The sequence below is a fragment of the Erithacus rubecula genome (assembly GCF_903797595.1).
Source record: "Erithacus rubecula genome assembly, chromosome: 10".
Taxonomy (NCBI): domain Eukaryota; kingdom Metazoa; phylum Chordata; class Aves; order Passeriformes; family Muscicapidae; genus Erithacus; species Erithacus rubecula.
The window spans coordinates 25,403,515-25,419,466 of record NC_136662.1 but is presented as its reverse complement, the minus strand read 5'-3'; the positions used below and the strand labels follow the sequence as shown (position 1 = coordinate 25,419,466).

The window sequence follows — 15,952 nt, the reverse complement described above, 5'->3', positions numbered from 1 at the left end:
GCACATCCTCGGTGATGAGGACAGACAACCAAGGGGTCTCTTCACCTGGATCACTGGTTCTGCACCCCAAGAAAACCCTCAGACTGAGGCTAGGTGTCTAGGACATGGCTCTTCAGCTGCTGCTGTCAAAATCCAAAGTCTGAGGAGTGAAGAGATTTCCTGCAGCATCCCCATCACCCACAGGCAAAGCCCACCTATGACAGGGGGATTCCAGTGGGGAACCAGCTGGGCTTGGAGCTGCTGCAGCAGCCAGCACAGCATCAATTCATCCATCCATCCATCCATCCATCCATCCATCCATCCATCCATCCATCCATCCATCCATCCATCCATCCATCCATCCATCCGTCCTACCCGAGATGGAGGTAGGAAGTTCCGAGCTGTGGCGAGAGGGGCACTGCAGAAATGGGCACATGGTGGTGTGTGTGTCCCTTCCTCATGTCCCCTTGGAGCTGCAGAGCCACACCCGGGGCACAGCCAGGACAGCCCAGTGTCCCCAGGGCAGGGACAGGGAGTCCTGGGCTCCAGCGGCCGGCGCTGAGGACTGCGGGGCTCCGGGCTGGGATGGAGGAGAGAGGAAGGATGCGAAAGGGCTGGATTGTGATGCCCTCTTCGCTCCCGGGGATGGATTTGGACAAGTGCCTGCCCCAGCCACAAAAGGCCGGGATCTCGGAGGACGGATAGCGGGGATGGGGGTGCCGGGGGGCGGCACGGACGGCGGTGGATGGCACGGGGACGGGGCTCGGGGCCCCTCCCGCGGCAGCGGTGGGCGGTGGGCACGGCCGCTCTCCGCGCCGCCCCCCGCCCGCCCCCTGCGCGCCTGCCGCGGACGGCGGAGCGCGGCGCGGGGCCGCGGGGCCGGCGAGCGGCGGCGGGGCGGCCGCAGCCCCCGACGGCAGCGGCGGCGATGCGGCCCGGCGGGGCGGGGCGGCGGGGCTGAGCGCCGGCCGGCCGGGGCTCCTGGGCCCCGGGCACGGGGGGCACCCGCCCGCCCGCCCGGCTCCGCGGCCGGCCCGCTGGGATTTACCGGGGACTGCAGCCTGCGGAGCGGCCCGGCAGGTAAGGCACGCATCGGCTCGCAAGTTTGACCCGGTGCGATCCCTGCGGGCACCGGCTGGGGATGCGGGTTTGGGGCTGCGACCCCGCTCTGCTCCGCTCCGCAGCCCCCGCACAGCGCCGCGATCCGGGGTCCCGCCGGCCGAGAGCGGAGTGCGCTGCTCGGGTGCTGCGGGAGAAGGTTCTGCTGCTCTTGGACCAAACTTGGCCTGGGCTGGGATCCCCGGAGGACATGCCCGGAGCCTGTGCTGCTGCTCGGGGTGCGGGTGTCTCGTCCCGCCGCCGGGGATGCTCCCTGCTAGGCCTTGGCTGGAGGCTGAGCAGCGCTCCGGAGCTCGGTTCTCCACGGGAACGCGGGCTCCTTCCAGCCGCGGGGCAGGGCTGCGTGTCGGGATGCTCGGGATGCTCCCGTTTCTGCCTTGGGAACGCCATCCCTTCGCTGTCGGCCCTCTCCCCGCTCAGTGGGAGAGGGGCCGGGGATATGAGGAGGGGGTCAGGCTTCCCTGGGAGTGCTGAACGTGTTGTGAATGGGACTTTCCCTCTCTGCCCATGCAGAGCTGGTGCGCCCCAAGGGATGTGGGTGCATGATGTGCGGGCTTCCCCGGGGCGCTCCCCTGTGTGTCGGATATTGCTGTGTGCAGCCTTTTCTCCCTTTCCCCTGTCGCCACGGACCGTGCAGGCTGTGCGACTGAGCTGTGGCTTCCCCTGGGCGTGGGGTATCGATCTGTGCCCTGCAGAAGGGAAGGGAAAGGAAGGTGTGCTCAGCCCAGCATCGCTCCTCTGCTCCTGCTCTGGGCACACTCTGAGTCCTCCCTCTGGACACTTCTCCTTGTGCAGCCTGGCATGAGGATTTAGGCGTCCCGTGGTGGTTTGTGCCGGGAATCTGGGATGCACACACCTTCCGGTGTGCCCAGAGTGGTGCCCAGTGCCCGCAGGATCCCCTGCACACCTCCAGGCTCGCTATGTCCCTCCTGATGCTCAGTGGGGCTGCGGGATGCTTGCCCGTGGCACCCGGGGGAAGCCCGGCTGTGTGCCACCAAGAACGGGTGGCACACACTTCAGGGCTGTGATCATCCTCCTCCAGAAATCCCCTTCTCCCGAGCGTCTCTGACATAAGGTGAAAGCACAGATTCTGCGATTTTTGGGCTCTCCACGGGTTTTGTCGCAACCAGCAGTAGTAGAGGGGGCTGAATAGAATCTGGGTTTTTATCGGTTTCCCCGGGTTTTTATCTGTTTCCCGATGCAAAGCTCTTGCTGTCAGAATGAAAGCAGATGCTTGGCTGCCTGTTTAAGCCAAAAATGCCTCTGGTCAGGATGTGAGCAGTGCTGGGATCTCCAGCCCCATCCCCTTTACCTCCATGGCTTCAAAGGCTGCCTGAGCATAACTGCTCTTAAACTCCTCTGTTTGCTGCCAGAGAGGCATCCCCCTGCTCCCTTTAAAAAATAACAGGGGAAATGTGTACAAAAAGCCGTGCAAATTGAGGAGGAGGGTCTGAGCAACGCACTGAGCGTGGCTTGGCACAGCTGGAGCTCCAGTGTGAGTCCCCAGTGCTGCTTGCCCGTGTCCTCATGGGGCTCTGGGTGCCTTGCTGAGCCCTCCAAGGAGCTCTTCAGCCTTGCTGTGGAGAGACAGCAGCAGCAGGGTGAGCATCCATGCCCAGGAGTGACCTGTGAGACAGCCCTGCTCCTGCTGCTGCTTAGCTCATGGATCCAGAGAGCTTTCCTGTGCCTGCTGCTCTGCTCTGACAAATAAAGAGGTGGCTCTTTTGCTGTGGGACACCTAAAAGCACAGCCTGTGCAGTGCCTGGGAGCTCATCAGCTTGGTTTTCCTGTGGTTATTCTGACAGCAGTGCTGCCCAGGGGTGGTGGCAGGAGGGTCCTGCTGGTGCTGCTGCAGGGACACAGAGCAAGGTGGCACTTGCCCAAAAGGCCACGGCAGGGCTCTGCTGAATCCCAGCTCCTTTTGCCTGTGCAATGCTCTGACAAGCAGCTTTGTGTGTAAATGGGGATTTCTTCAAGCCTCCGGGAGGAGCAGCTGACAGCAGACAGCTCAGTGGCAAAAAATGTGTGTGTGTGTGAACTACAGTCTAAACGGGAGAGGGAAAACATCCAGTTACAGAACTAATGCAAATGGAGTTGGCTTTCATCTCTCCCTGCAGCATCCTTTGTGGAAGGCATTTGCATTTCCCCAAAGTCAGTTTGCTGCCTATCCTTCAAGCAAATCCAGAGCTAGAGAGCAGAGGAGAGCCTGTTTACAAGGTGTGGGGTGGCTTGCCAAGTCTGGAGAGAGCTGAACTCAAAATATTTGATAATGAAAAGTCTTACTTTAAGGAGGCAATGCTGAACCCACCAGAGGATGGCACAGACAGACTGCAGTGTGTGCTCCACTGCTGAGTGCAGGCTCAGGGACCATTCCTGATGGAATTCCAGACCCATCCAGAAGGGTGATGGGGGCTCATAAGTTCCTCTGCCATCCCCCTGGCACAGCTCTGAGGTGCCACCGGGATGTGTGCATTCTTGCAGGGGCCTCCTGGAGCTGTCCAGCATCTCCCTGTTATGTACATGGGAAAACTCCCATCAGAGATCCACCAGCCCTGGAGTCCTCAGGTGTCCTCAGGGGTATGGGGGGGCTCCTGAGTCTGGCACACAGCTCCAGAGTGGATTTCTGCCATTCTGGAGGAGCCTCCAGCCCGGAAGAAGGAAACAAAACAGGATTTCAGGAGCACTCCAGCAACAGCTATTAGCTGTGCTAAAAGGATTAGCAGCTCTGCAGGACTCATCAAGTGTTTAAAACATAACTCAGGCATCAAAGGCGACTCTTAAAGGCTCGCATTTTCACATCAAGTCACTGTGAAAATTTCTATCCAACTTAATTAAAACATTCACTAGGCTGTTTAGAAACAAAAAGGGAAAAAACAAAGGCTTTTTTTTTTTTCCTTAAGTGCCAAGCCTTTTTGAAGAGGAGTTTCCAGCAAAGTATGCACATTTCTTTGTTAAAGAATCACCTTTATGAAAGTCTCCCCGTCTCTAGATCACTGTGTCTGACTCTGAAAAGGAAATGAATATGTTGGCATTGTTTTTGTTGTTTTGTTTTTTCCCTGGCTAGGGACCACAGAAGAGAGATGAAAAAGTGAGAAGAGCTTTGTAGAGAAAGTTAGATAAGAGGGTGGGGGAGTGTCAAAACCAGACCTATAATAGGAAACAAGCCACTGAAACACTGGTGAAAATACCTTTTATCTCGAAGGCTCCAAGGGCTGTGCAGTGCATTAATGCACATAAGATCCTGAAAAATAGTCCACAACATCTGGCACCACCACCTTTGCTGGCAGGTGGGTCACAGGCTCACTCACCATCAGTCCCTGGCTGCCCCTCTGCTTTGTCTGAGCTCATTTTTGGGCAACAAAGCTGGTAAAGGGTCCTGAGCACAAATCTAATGAGAAGTGGCTGAGGAGGGCTCAGGCTGGAGACAGGGAGGCTCAGGGGGGACCTTATAGCTCTCCACAACCACCTGAAAAGAAGCTGGAAGAAGGTGGGAGTTATCCAGTTCTTCCAGGCAATAAGCAACAGGGCAAGAGGAGATGGCCTCAAGGTTCACCAGGGGAGGTTTGGGGTGGATTTTAGGGAAAGGGGTTGTCAAGCCCTGGAACATGCTGCCCAGGGAAGTGGTTGAGTCACCATCCCTGGAGGGATTTAAAAGATGTGCAGATGTGCCACTTAGGGGTGTAATTTAGTGGTGAATTCGGCAGTGCTGGGTCAGTGGTTGGACTCCACAATCTTGGCAGCTTTTTTTCAGTTTAAATGACTCTGTCATTCCACAGCCCAGGTGTGATGTTGCTGACCAGCCCCATCCCAAGCCCCTTGTACTTGCTCCTGGTCAGCACCACCATCACCTTCCAGGGGGCTGGGATTTCATTCTCCTTGCCTGTGGTGTGCCCAGGCTCCAGCATGTGTTCACCCTCTTCTCCCACCCTGCTCAGTTATTTCCAGAGCCCTGGGGAGATGTAGGATAGCTAGCCAGCCTCCCTCTGCACAAGGTGTAGCTGGAGCAGGGCCACTGGGTGCATTGAACACAGTATTTAAACTTAGTGAATGATTTTTTTACATCCATAGAGGCCTTGAACATTGTAGGATTTCCATCCCATTATGTTAATTTTCTTGGTTTTGATTAGTATTGAATCAGCCTTCCCAAAAAAAGGAATAAACACATCCACTCCTTCCTCTTGTTTATGTATTTGGGTTCTTCCTCTTCACACTGGTGCTTGGAAGGGCAGTGCTGAGAGATGCCACGAGGAGCTGAGCTGCTCCTGCTGCATCTTCCCAAGGGGATCTGCAGCCTCTTTTCCTTCTTTCCTTCTCATTTGGGTGTTTTCTCCACAAACAGCTCCTGTGGGGTGTGAGCAAACACCTCTGGGCTGGGCCAGCTGTGTCCCCTGTGTCCTGCTGTCACACAGGGCTGGTGGCACAGACTTTACAGCCATGTGCTCCCTGCACGGTGGGGATGTGAAATGCAGGGATTAGGAGTGAGACAGGGTTTTTCCATCAAGCCTTTATAGCACCTTCCTCACTGTGTGTCTAGACATAGCTATAAATGAGGGAGAGGGCTATTACCTGGGAATAAAACTACTGAAACCAGCCCTGGGGAGCTTGATGCTGTATTTCTGAACTGGGAGATTCCTTGTGATTCATGTAACAATATCAAAGGCTATAAACTCACCACAGCTGGGTACTGAGTCTGGGGACACACTTAAAATGTACCTGCCACTAGCAGCTTAGACTTAGCATTAACCACAGTCCCTTGCCAGTCCTTGGCCATTCCTAGGGCTGGCACTTGCTCAAATTGGGGGTTCAGCTCTGCTGGCATCATAAAACAGCCCAGTGGTCACCACGGTCTGGTTTCTCACTGCAGTGTGGTGGTGGGGAGGAGAGGAGAGGTCGTGAGTGGAGCCCTGAAAACTTGAGGCAGGGCCAGCAGGAGCTGTGCTGTGTGCCTGGCAGTGCCTGTGTGGGTGGGAAACGCCTGGGAACTCATCCCAGAATGCCCAGTCTCCATCCCAGTCCTTTTGATAGTGGTGGGAGAAGCTACACTGCAGAGATCTATTTTTTTTTTTTTTTTTTTGGATGCAAATTCTGTTCTCTGATCACTGCTTCTGCCACGTCCAGCACAGCAGGGTCTGAGTCTGCCTAAGGCTTGGCCACGCTGTTATAGCATCAGCAAAAGTAACAAAGAAGAGAATGGACTCTCTGGGAAAATACCATGAAGCAAACCACTGGCACACTCCTCACAGTGGAAGCCCAGAAAATTGCTTTTTTCAGCTAAGAGTAACCTACCTCCACTAGTCTGAGTGACTGAGTGAAGTGGCAGGAGGTGTCTCTTCTGATCCTTTGGTTGGACTGGAGGATGGAAAAGGGAAGAGATCACACTGATGGCTGGGACCTGATCTGTGAGGGAGGAAGGAGGAGAAACAGCAGCGTAGCAAGTGGTTGGTGCAGGATGCAGGCAGTGGGGAATTTGGGTCAGCACCTCTGTGGCTGCAGGAGATGCTCCCCAAGCTGGGTTTCCTCCCCCAGTTTAGCTTTCCTCTGAAGATGGTGCCCTGTGTCCAGGCCCTGCACCCCTTCCTCGTGCCACACATTCAGGATTAGGAGACACTTGGGTAACGTGGTCCTCTGAGTAAATTAAAAAATTGCTCTCATTTGACTCCACAAACAGTGCCATTGGGAATGCAGCAATGCTTCTGGGATGTGAGTAAATATTGGCCTTGAAGGAAGCCGTGGATAATGGGAGATAAGTTATCAACAACTATTTAACTTAATATTACTTCCATGTGAGATAACACCCAGCTTTTGCAAGAGGTTAATAACCAGATGCAGAATCCATCACTGCAAACACAGGCACCTGGCAAAGTGCATCCATAATTTTTCCACTGGGGTGTTATTGGAGCTGAAGGAGTGTGGCAGCAGGGAAATGTGCCTGGCTCCAGGGGCACAGGGACAAGGGGCCTTTCCTGCTTCTCCAGACTGAAGGGGCTGGGATGGCATCAGTACACAGCTCTGCTCACAGAGATTTGCTGCTGCTCATCAGGATTGAGTTGGGCAGTGCCTGCAGTGACCATGGAGCAAGGAGTGGAGATGTTCATACAGATATTTAGAAGGTGGTGGCAGAACAGGCAGTTTGCCTTTGGATCTGAGGATCACCACAAAAAGGAATGCAGCTGGTGCTAATCATGATTTTAACCCAGAGTTATGGGTGCACATCCCCTTATGGCTGCTGGCCTCTTGTGTGGCTGCTCCAGCCTCACACTGGACCTGTAATTCCACGGAATTGTAATTCCAAGAAGAGGCTGGCAGAGGCCAGAACCACTCAGGGAAATTGGAAAGGCTCTGCTAGTGGGCAGTGCTTGGCTCTGCAGCCACCAGGCTTCTCTGCAGGAGGATTCCTTCCCAGGCATGTCCCAAAATGTGGAGCTGGGGCAGAGGAGACGCCTCAGCCACCTGCCCATTGCCCTGGCTGTTTTAATTCCATTCCTCTGACTTGATCCTGGCTCTGGATGCTGTAGACAGCAGAGCTGGATGCAGATGCTAGGACAGCAGCTGCAGTCCTATTGATCCCTGTGGGGATGATAAGCCCAAATGGACACCCTTGGGAAATCAGCACAGAATACAGAAATCTGGCTGCAAAGCAGAGGCTCAGGCTGTGACAGCTCTGCAGACAAACCCAGGAGAGAGTCCAGCTGTGCAGAGCATCCACAGAGAGCCTGCTCTGAATGTGGATTTGGTGCTTGGGACACATGAGCAGGTCTTTGTTGGTCTGCAGGAGCCCATCTCACCTTGTCCTTCTCACAGGGGAAGCATCTGGAAGTGAATCCAAGTCCTTGCACCAAATCCAGCTTCCCTGGGCTCCTCAAGTGGGTTCCTCAGGTTGTGAGGCTGGAGTGAACAAACATGTGAAAAATGAGGTTCACTTTCCTGGTGGGTTTTAAAAAGTTGAATAAAAGACAATAAGAAACAAGCAAAAGGTTATATTATAATGGTTGGGTGACTGGCATTCAGAGGACACCTGCTGTTTTGGGGACACCTCTTAAATTTATCAGCTCCTTGCATATTCATAGACCTGTCATGCTTATTCAATCTTTTCTACAACCTATTTTTCATATTCTAGGAACTGTTTTACATGCCCACTCCTTAAGTCCACCATTTAAGATCATGCACGTCGCTTGATTGTTGTTTTAATTTAAATTTTTGATCAGTCTTGATTTGGGCTGTGGTCTTCAATTTCTGCAGAGGGTCAGTGCTGGTAGCTGCTGTATCAGCAGCAGGGGTCTTCACTGGGTGTTATCCAACAAGCAGAGAGTTCACTTACTACAAACACACTTTATCAGCCTGTGTTACTCCTAAAGAAAAACCATTAATCCTCATATGTAACTGCTTTTTTTCCAGCTCAGGCATTCCAGCTGAACTTTTCCCCTGTGCTGTTTGCAAAGCAGAGTGTGAGCGTGCCCTCACCCTGCCCACACACACACAGCAAATGGCAGGTCCCTGGGTGTCCTCAGCAATTAGCAGAGAGCTCCAGCTGCCTCTGCTGCTGCCCTGGGATGACTTTTCTGTTCCCTGTGGGCTCATTTCTGCAGCAGCAGCAGAGCCAGGCAGTGCAGGTTCCTTTTTTATAGCCATTGCCCATCATTTAGACGGAGAGGTTAAAGCAGAGCCTGAAATCAACTTTATTATTAAAGGTCCTCAGTTCTTGAGTTATTAAAGGTGGGACAGCCTGGGCTGACCCTTGTGGACTTGCATGCCTGCATCTCAAAAGCAAAGGGAATTCCTGTTAGAGTGCCAGCAGCACATCTGAGTGCTTCTGGCCTTTGCCAGCCTCTTGTTGGAATCACAGCTCCATGGAGAGAGCTGGTCGGGCTCTGTGTCCAAGCAAGTGCTCCCTGCTGCAGACTGGAACCTTGTGATTCTCTTCCAAAACTGGATTTTAGGCTCCTGCTGAATTTGCCTCTGTGAACAAGGTCCTGTTTTTTCCAGGAGAACCTGCTGCATGGTGGCTCTGCTGAGCAGCACCTCCCCTTGCCCTCAGTTTCCTGGCAGAGATCCTCAGGGATACTCTGCTGAAGTTCATGCTGCTGCTCCACATCCTTTTCCTGGATAATTTCCACTTAATTAATGTACCTGTGGACCTACAGGCTCCTGTTTTAAAGCTTTCTTTTAATCACTTTGCACAATACCCAGCTTCTTGTTGGCTCTTGTTTGAATTCCCCTTAAATTTTGGGGAGCATCACTGCTGGTTTTCAGTGTGCAAACTTCCCTGGGAATGGGAACCTCTTCCTTCCACTCCTCCCCATCCCTCTGCAAGGCACAGCAGTGTAATCCCTGCTTTGTTCAGTTCTTATTTCCCTGGCAGAAATCAATCTCCTCTTGTCTTTGCTTCCTCCTTTAATTCCCTGGCTTTTCTGATCGTCCCACATTTTCTGCAGCTCACCCAAAGTGATAACCAGCAGAGTTTTTCACCTCTGTGTGCCCTCAGACCTGGGGCAGTGCTCAGGGTGAGGTCATGCTGGGGCTCATGACCTCACCATTAATTCTGTCCTCTTTACAAGCAGGTTTTGGCAACCAATCCTTGCAGTCCCACACAGATTTTGGGTCAAATTCACAGGAATGTCACGAGACCAGCATTGCTTTGAACTCCTTCTTCACACCCAAGTCTAGCAGGGGGAGTACAGGAAATTTATAGTTGCAAAAGAACTTTGCAGACTTGCATTATGCTCCATTTCCTTGGCACAGGCAAAATAAAACCATGCAGGGAGAAGGGAATAAAGTGGAGGAAAATGCTGCAGACATAAAAGCAGGAAATGCTGAATGGGAGGGGAGAACTGACAGCCTTAATGTGGATTTGAGGGGAATTTATACATCTGAAGCCAAGCAATCTCAGAGCTTGTGTGGTTTAGGTGACTGGTGAGACTCCTTGTTCTTCATTAACCTGAGTTCAGGTGTCAACCCAACATCAAACCACAGCTGATCCAAACTTCCTCTGTTTGAAAAATTGTGGGGAAATTGTGTTTTCAAGTGACTGAATGGGATTTTACGAGGCCCCTGCCTTCCTCAGTGTTGTTAAATCATACAATATCAAAAATCTAAAAATGGGTATTTGGGGCTGAATCCAAGTCTGGGCTCCAACCAAAAAGAGCTGGGGAAAAAAAAATGCTGCTGTGTTTGTTTGCAAGTGAGGAACCTGCATTTTCCCCATGTGCCATAGGGGCTTTCTTGCCCCAGCCTCAGGCAGAATCCAGACACTTGCCTTGCAACACAGAAAGCAACTTCAGTAATTTCTACAGTGAACAGCCTTTTTTTTTTTTTTTTTTTCCCACCTGTATCTGCTGGGAATGCTGTGCCCTGACCCAGAGTTGTGCAGGGAGAGCATAAGGAAGATGCCATCAGGCTGGGAAAATCATCTGGCTCTGGGATGAGGGCTATCAGGGCTGTTTGTTTGGGAGTTTTGTTTGCTTTTCTGGGAGATTTTGTTTGTTTGGGAGAGAAAATGGAAGTGGGTCTAGAGTGGAAGAGAATTTCCCAGGATAGCTGTGCTTTGTCAGGGCTGAGAGATGCCCTGGGTCTTCTGTTTTATATCTCTGCTGCTTCTCTGGAATATAAAAATCGCTCCTGGGATGGCAGTGTCAGAGGGCTGTTACTGTAGAGGTTGTGGGGTAATACAAAATCACACCACTGGTCTTCTGCACCCTTTTATTTGGTTTAAAACAAAATGTTTGTGAGTCATCACTGGGAATTCATCGCTGTCTGTCACGGTTAATTGGCTTGTCCTGTAAAATGTGTCTTGCATGTGAGTGAATCAGAAAGAGGGGCTCATAAAAGGGTCAGTGTGTGGCACATTGATGTTATTTATAGGCTCCTCTCTGGTGCTGCATCCTGGCATCTCCTTGGAGAAGTGGCTGCAGTGGCTTCGGTTTATTAATTTGAAATTTTTGTGTTGTGAGGTAGGGTTGGGAGGGAGGTTAAACAGGATTAATTTTAAATGGTATAAAGAGAAAGTTTATTGTTAGAAACTATAAGGAAAAAAAACCCCTTAGAATAAAACTTTAGACCACTTTTTCTTCCTCCCCCCTCCTTACATTTTTTCATTTTTAAATACTGAAAACATACAGAAAAACAACTTAGTTTGTTATTTTTAAAATAGTTTATAAACCTTTACAAACCACCAGTGGCCAATGAGCCAAAGGGGAGAAAAGTACTCCCATGGAAGAGGCTGGAGATCCCTTCATCCCTTTTCTCCCCTTCAGGGTGGAGCCCTCCCACATCAGCCTGTTTTTCACACCTTTCTGTTTAATGCCACCAAAGACAGTGGTGATTGCTCCACAAGCAGTCTTTGGTTAAAGAGTTGGACAAAATAAAATCACTAATTTTTTTAAAAGAAAATAAACAATAAAAATAAATGATGATGATTATAATAATAATGATAATGATATTGTTTAAAATAAACTTTATTTTTGCTTTTATTCCCCATTTTGCTCCAAGATTGGTATGGTTATTAAGCTTTCTGCAGAGGAAAAAAGATTGCAAGGCAGTTCAGCTCACTAGCTGGGTCATGGATCCATGTGGATGTTATGAATGAAAACTATATTTGTGTGCCCTGGGCTTTGCCCAATCACACCAAGCAGTAACACGAGGCAGGATGAAAATAAATCTTAATACCAACATGCCCTACATGAAGCAAATACTTACTTTACATAAAACCTAATTTTAGCACGTCGAGACTGTAGCCAATCCACTTTGTCTCACCATGACTTAGCATAATGACATACATGTAGGTATGAATATATGGATTTGTAAACATGCTCTTTCCCCTCCCTGTTGTTTTTTTTTTTCAGAGTGTGAGTGCCCCAAGAGCAGAACCTGAATCTTTGCACACTCACAGCCCTTTTCTCTCTTACATGGGCATGGGGAAGGCAGCACAGCCACCCAGCTCTGCCATTTATGCACAGGGTGATTTCTTTGAGCAGCAGCAGCAGCTCAGAAATGCCCAAGCATGGCTTTAGTGCTGACTGGGTAGAACAAAATGCTGATGGGAGTCAGCCCAGGGGATGCTGCCCTGCCTCCCACAGCTGGCCCCTCTGTGGTGATCTCAGTGCTGCAAAGCAGCAGCATCAGAATGCTCTGGGGTTCCTCAGTGTGCACACCCCGTGCCTGGTACCCACAGAGAGAGTGGGGAGAGCACCAGGGCCTGTGTGGGAATGCCCTGAGGGAGTCCTGATCCACTCAGCTTTTCCAAAAAGCAGTGGAGAGCTTTGCTTTTCAGCAAAAAAAAAAACAAAAACATATAACTCCTTTTGGGCATTACACTTTCCTGGATCCTGCCTGTGTGGTGTCAGAGCTGGTTTGTGCAGCTGTATCAACCTCCACATCACCTTTCTGTGCTGCTTCCTCTGTGCTGGGAGCTTCCCTGACCCTGCACAGGGCAGGTTTGTCAGCAGGAGCTGGGATGTGTGTCAGGAGGAGCCTGTGTGGCTCCTGCCCAGCACCCAGTGATGCTCAGTGCTCTGTGCCAGCCTGGGGACACCCACAGCCACAGCTGGGGCTCACACAGCTGTGCTGCCTGCCCAGGGGCTGTGGGGCTGGGGCTGTGGGGCTGGTGGCCCCCAGGGCTGCAGCAGGAGCCCTCTGTGCACCACAGGAGGATTTTCAGTGCACCACAGGAGGATTTTGGCACTGGCAGCCAGCGAGGAGTGTCTGGCACTGCTGGCTGGAGACAAGGCTGTGCCTGTGAGCCAAGGCAGGCTGGCAGGCTGGGGAGCCAAAAGCAAAGTGAGAGGCAAGGCTTTGGATCCCTTTGTAGAGCATTGCCTCAATGGTGATGATGCCTTCAGTTGTAGCTTTTGTATTTTCCAGGTTCTGCACTGCACTGGGGTGTGACTCTGACTCCATATAAAGTGTTACAAGTTCTCCTCCCAGCTCAGTCACACAAAACAATCCTTTTCCAGCCCCAGAACCAAGGACACTGCTGCAGCTTCAGCCCCAAAAAGTGCAAACAGCAGAATTGAGGAGAGAATCTGGGAGGATGGGACTGCAGAACCTGGAGCTGGAATGGGACAATTAACCCCAATATGGGAATGGACCAAAACTTATAAAAGTGTGAAAACTCATGACTCTGAGTCCATCTTGGGTGAGCCATGGCCAGGCTCTTGCACTACCCAAAGTGAATCCTTCGAAGGGCTTTTGATAAATCCCTGCTTTATTCCTTTAACTCTGCCCAGCCTCTGCTCCAGGGAGCCTCTCCAGCATCAGTGAAGCCACTCCTGGGCTGCACACACTGGGGAGCAGCCACTGGTGCTCCTGTCAGCCCATGGTGCTGTGGAGCAGCTCAGCAGAAGCAAACACCCCTAGGAATGTGTAGAGGGGTGTGGATCCTCACAAGCTGCAGGGAGGGAGCTGTGCTGGGGTGCTGTGAAGGGGAAAGGGCTGCCACAGCCACCCTGAGAGGAGGAGAGAGGTGCTGGTGCTGGGGAGGAGGAGCAGGGCAGGTACAGCAGGTGAAGTGACCTGCTGCTCTCTCCTTATTGAAAGAAAATAGTGTTTGCTGGCAGCACTATGGATCTGACACCCTGATCCATTGAAATGCTCTCAAAATATAAATCAGGAGCAATGAAAGGCCCTTTGCAATGGAAGCCCCTGTGCAGGGAGGACTCCTCCTGCTGCTGCTGCCCTTCCCCACCCACAACACCAGTTTGGGGGCAGGTTTCACTGGGTGATGCATCACTGAGCCCATCCATTCTGACTCAGCCCCAGCAGTTCTGGAAGGAGAAACTGATGGTGATTTAAAGGTGTGGGAATCAGGAAATCCATCACATCCCTTGCTAATCTGCTGCTGTGATTGATTACCCTCACCATTAACTGCCTGTTACAGATGCACACCTTATTTCCAGTCTGAATTTGTGCCTGGCCATGGCAAATTGGCACAGTGGTGAGTGTAGGAGCATAAGTGGCCCTAGAACAGGGGGCATGGTGGTCCCCATGATGAATCCCCTGAGCAGCTGGGGTTGGGATCCCTGCCCAAGGGCTTAGGGACATTGCCAAGGGGGTGGGATGAGGGATGGCACCCTGCCCTGGCACCCCCAGCACCAGCTCTCAGCTCAGTACATCATGTACTGCTCCCCTCCCCATGCAGGAGGATCTCCCAGCAAAGGATCTGGCTTTGCTCTGAGCTAAATTGTGCAGTAAATTAAGGCTGATCTGCATGAAATTTCCTCTGCATGTATGTTCCAGGGTGAACCTGGGAACAGGTTTTACCCAAATTCTCCTGCCTTTTGTCTTTAATTTAAAAAGTTAGAATCTCCTGTAATTGCCTCTGTGCTCATGGAGAATTGGGTAATACTAAGAAAGCCTCCAGTGACTAATTGAATGCCTTATGAATGTTCTGACTGTAAGCAAAGTTCTCTGTCTTACATTATAAAGATATTTAGGTCCCATTCTGTGTGAGGGTGATAATTTTATGAGGGATTTTCATATCTTTTGGATGCAATATGGGATGGATCATTACCTTTTTTTACACTTAATTGCTTTTATCATCCAGAAATACTCGGTGCCTAATGATAATAAAGAGCCTCTGCTAAGGAGGCCAAACACCAAGTGTGTTACTGGCAGTGCACAACTCCTGGTGTGGCATTTCTTGTGTCACCCACATCCTGGGAGGAGAGGGCTGCTCACCCCAAACCCACAGGAGGGAAGAGCAAGGCCGCACAAAATGGGAATTGTTTTTGTATTCCATGCATCCCTGTGCCCTGGTGCCCTACAGGAGCAGGGAGGATGCTCCTGCAGCAGCTGGGGAAGAGGTGACCAAGCTCCCTGGGGCAGGCTCCAGGCTCTCAGAGGGCACTGGGAGCAGGAATTCTCTGGGATCAGCCTGAACAAAGGGAATTCAGGGAATTTGCTGGCTCCTCTCTGCCAGCTTTGCTCCTCACAGGCAGGGTTACAAAACCAGGGCCAGATGTTTGCTTGCTGTGTTGCCTGTGGCTTTCCAGGAATGCATTTCTCAATGTCCCTCCACAGCTTTTAATCATTTATTAATTACTTATTAACCCTTTGTAGCCACCACAAGCTCATCACAGACATTGGTGGTGTCCTGCTGATGCTCATAAGCTCATCAGCAGCCATTGTAAATTGATGGATTTAAGCAATATGCTGACCTGTTGGGCCCGGCAACAATTGATTAACTATTCATTAAAACATCTAGAAATTATTTATGAACCTTGAATAAACTATTTATAAGTGAGCAGGGACAGATTTATTCATTACTGTGTACAGTGGAGGGGTGGAAGGAGCTCCAAGCTAAGATTCCAGCAGCCCAGCTCCAGTCCCCAGTGTCACAAGAAAAGTCTTTGTCACTGCACACATTTCTCCAAATTACACTGGGGGGGCAGCTTCCCTGAGAGATGTGGCTCGTCCTCCCAAGGATCAGGAATAGCACAGAATGGAGAATTCTCTGCTTTTCTGCAGAGTCAGGTAGTTTAGCTAAGTAGGGACTGGCCAGAATCCAGTAGCAGCTTTTTAATACACTGTTGGGCTAAACTTAGAGGAGAGGATGAGCAGGCTTGTGTGATGCTTTGCTTCCAGTGGCACAGGATTAAATTACCATCCCATTTTACTTCATATTAGCATGCAGGGATATGGAGAGGCAAAGGCAGCAGCTGCCAGCAAAGCCCTGCTGGGTGCTGGCTGCTCTCAGGCTCCTGCCTAAATTGGGATTGAAGTGCAAGAGGCAGGTTCAGGGCCCACAGATGAACATGGATTGTGTAGTTTTTGGGGGTTTTTTTGCCAGCTTGGTAATGAAAAAACAAAGATCTGTTTTCTGTTACTTTCAGTGCAGTAGAGGAAGGGAAGGTGGAGCAGC

General features: G+C 51.2%; 1 protein-coding gene across 1 annotated transcript in view; it reads left to right on the top strand.

Annotated features, from left to right (window-relative positions):
* The first annotated feature begins 800 nt into the window (after positions 1–800).
* Positions 801–15,952, top strand: part of TMEM121 (transmembrane protein 121) — a 28,101-nt gene continuing 12,949 nt past the window's right edge. The window contains exon 1 of the mRNA XM_079314179.1: positions 801–1,059. The gene's annotated coding sequence lies outside the window, so the exon portion shown is untranslated. The remainder of the gene's footprint in view (positions 1,060–15,952) is intronic.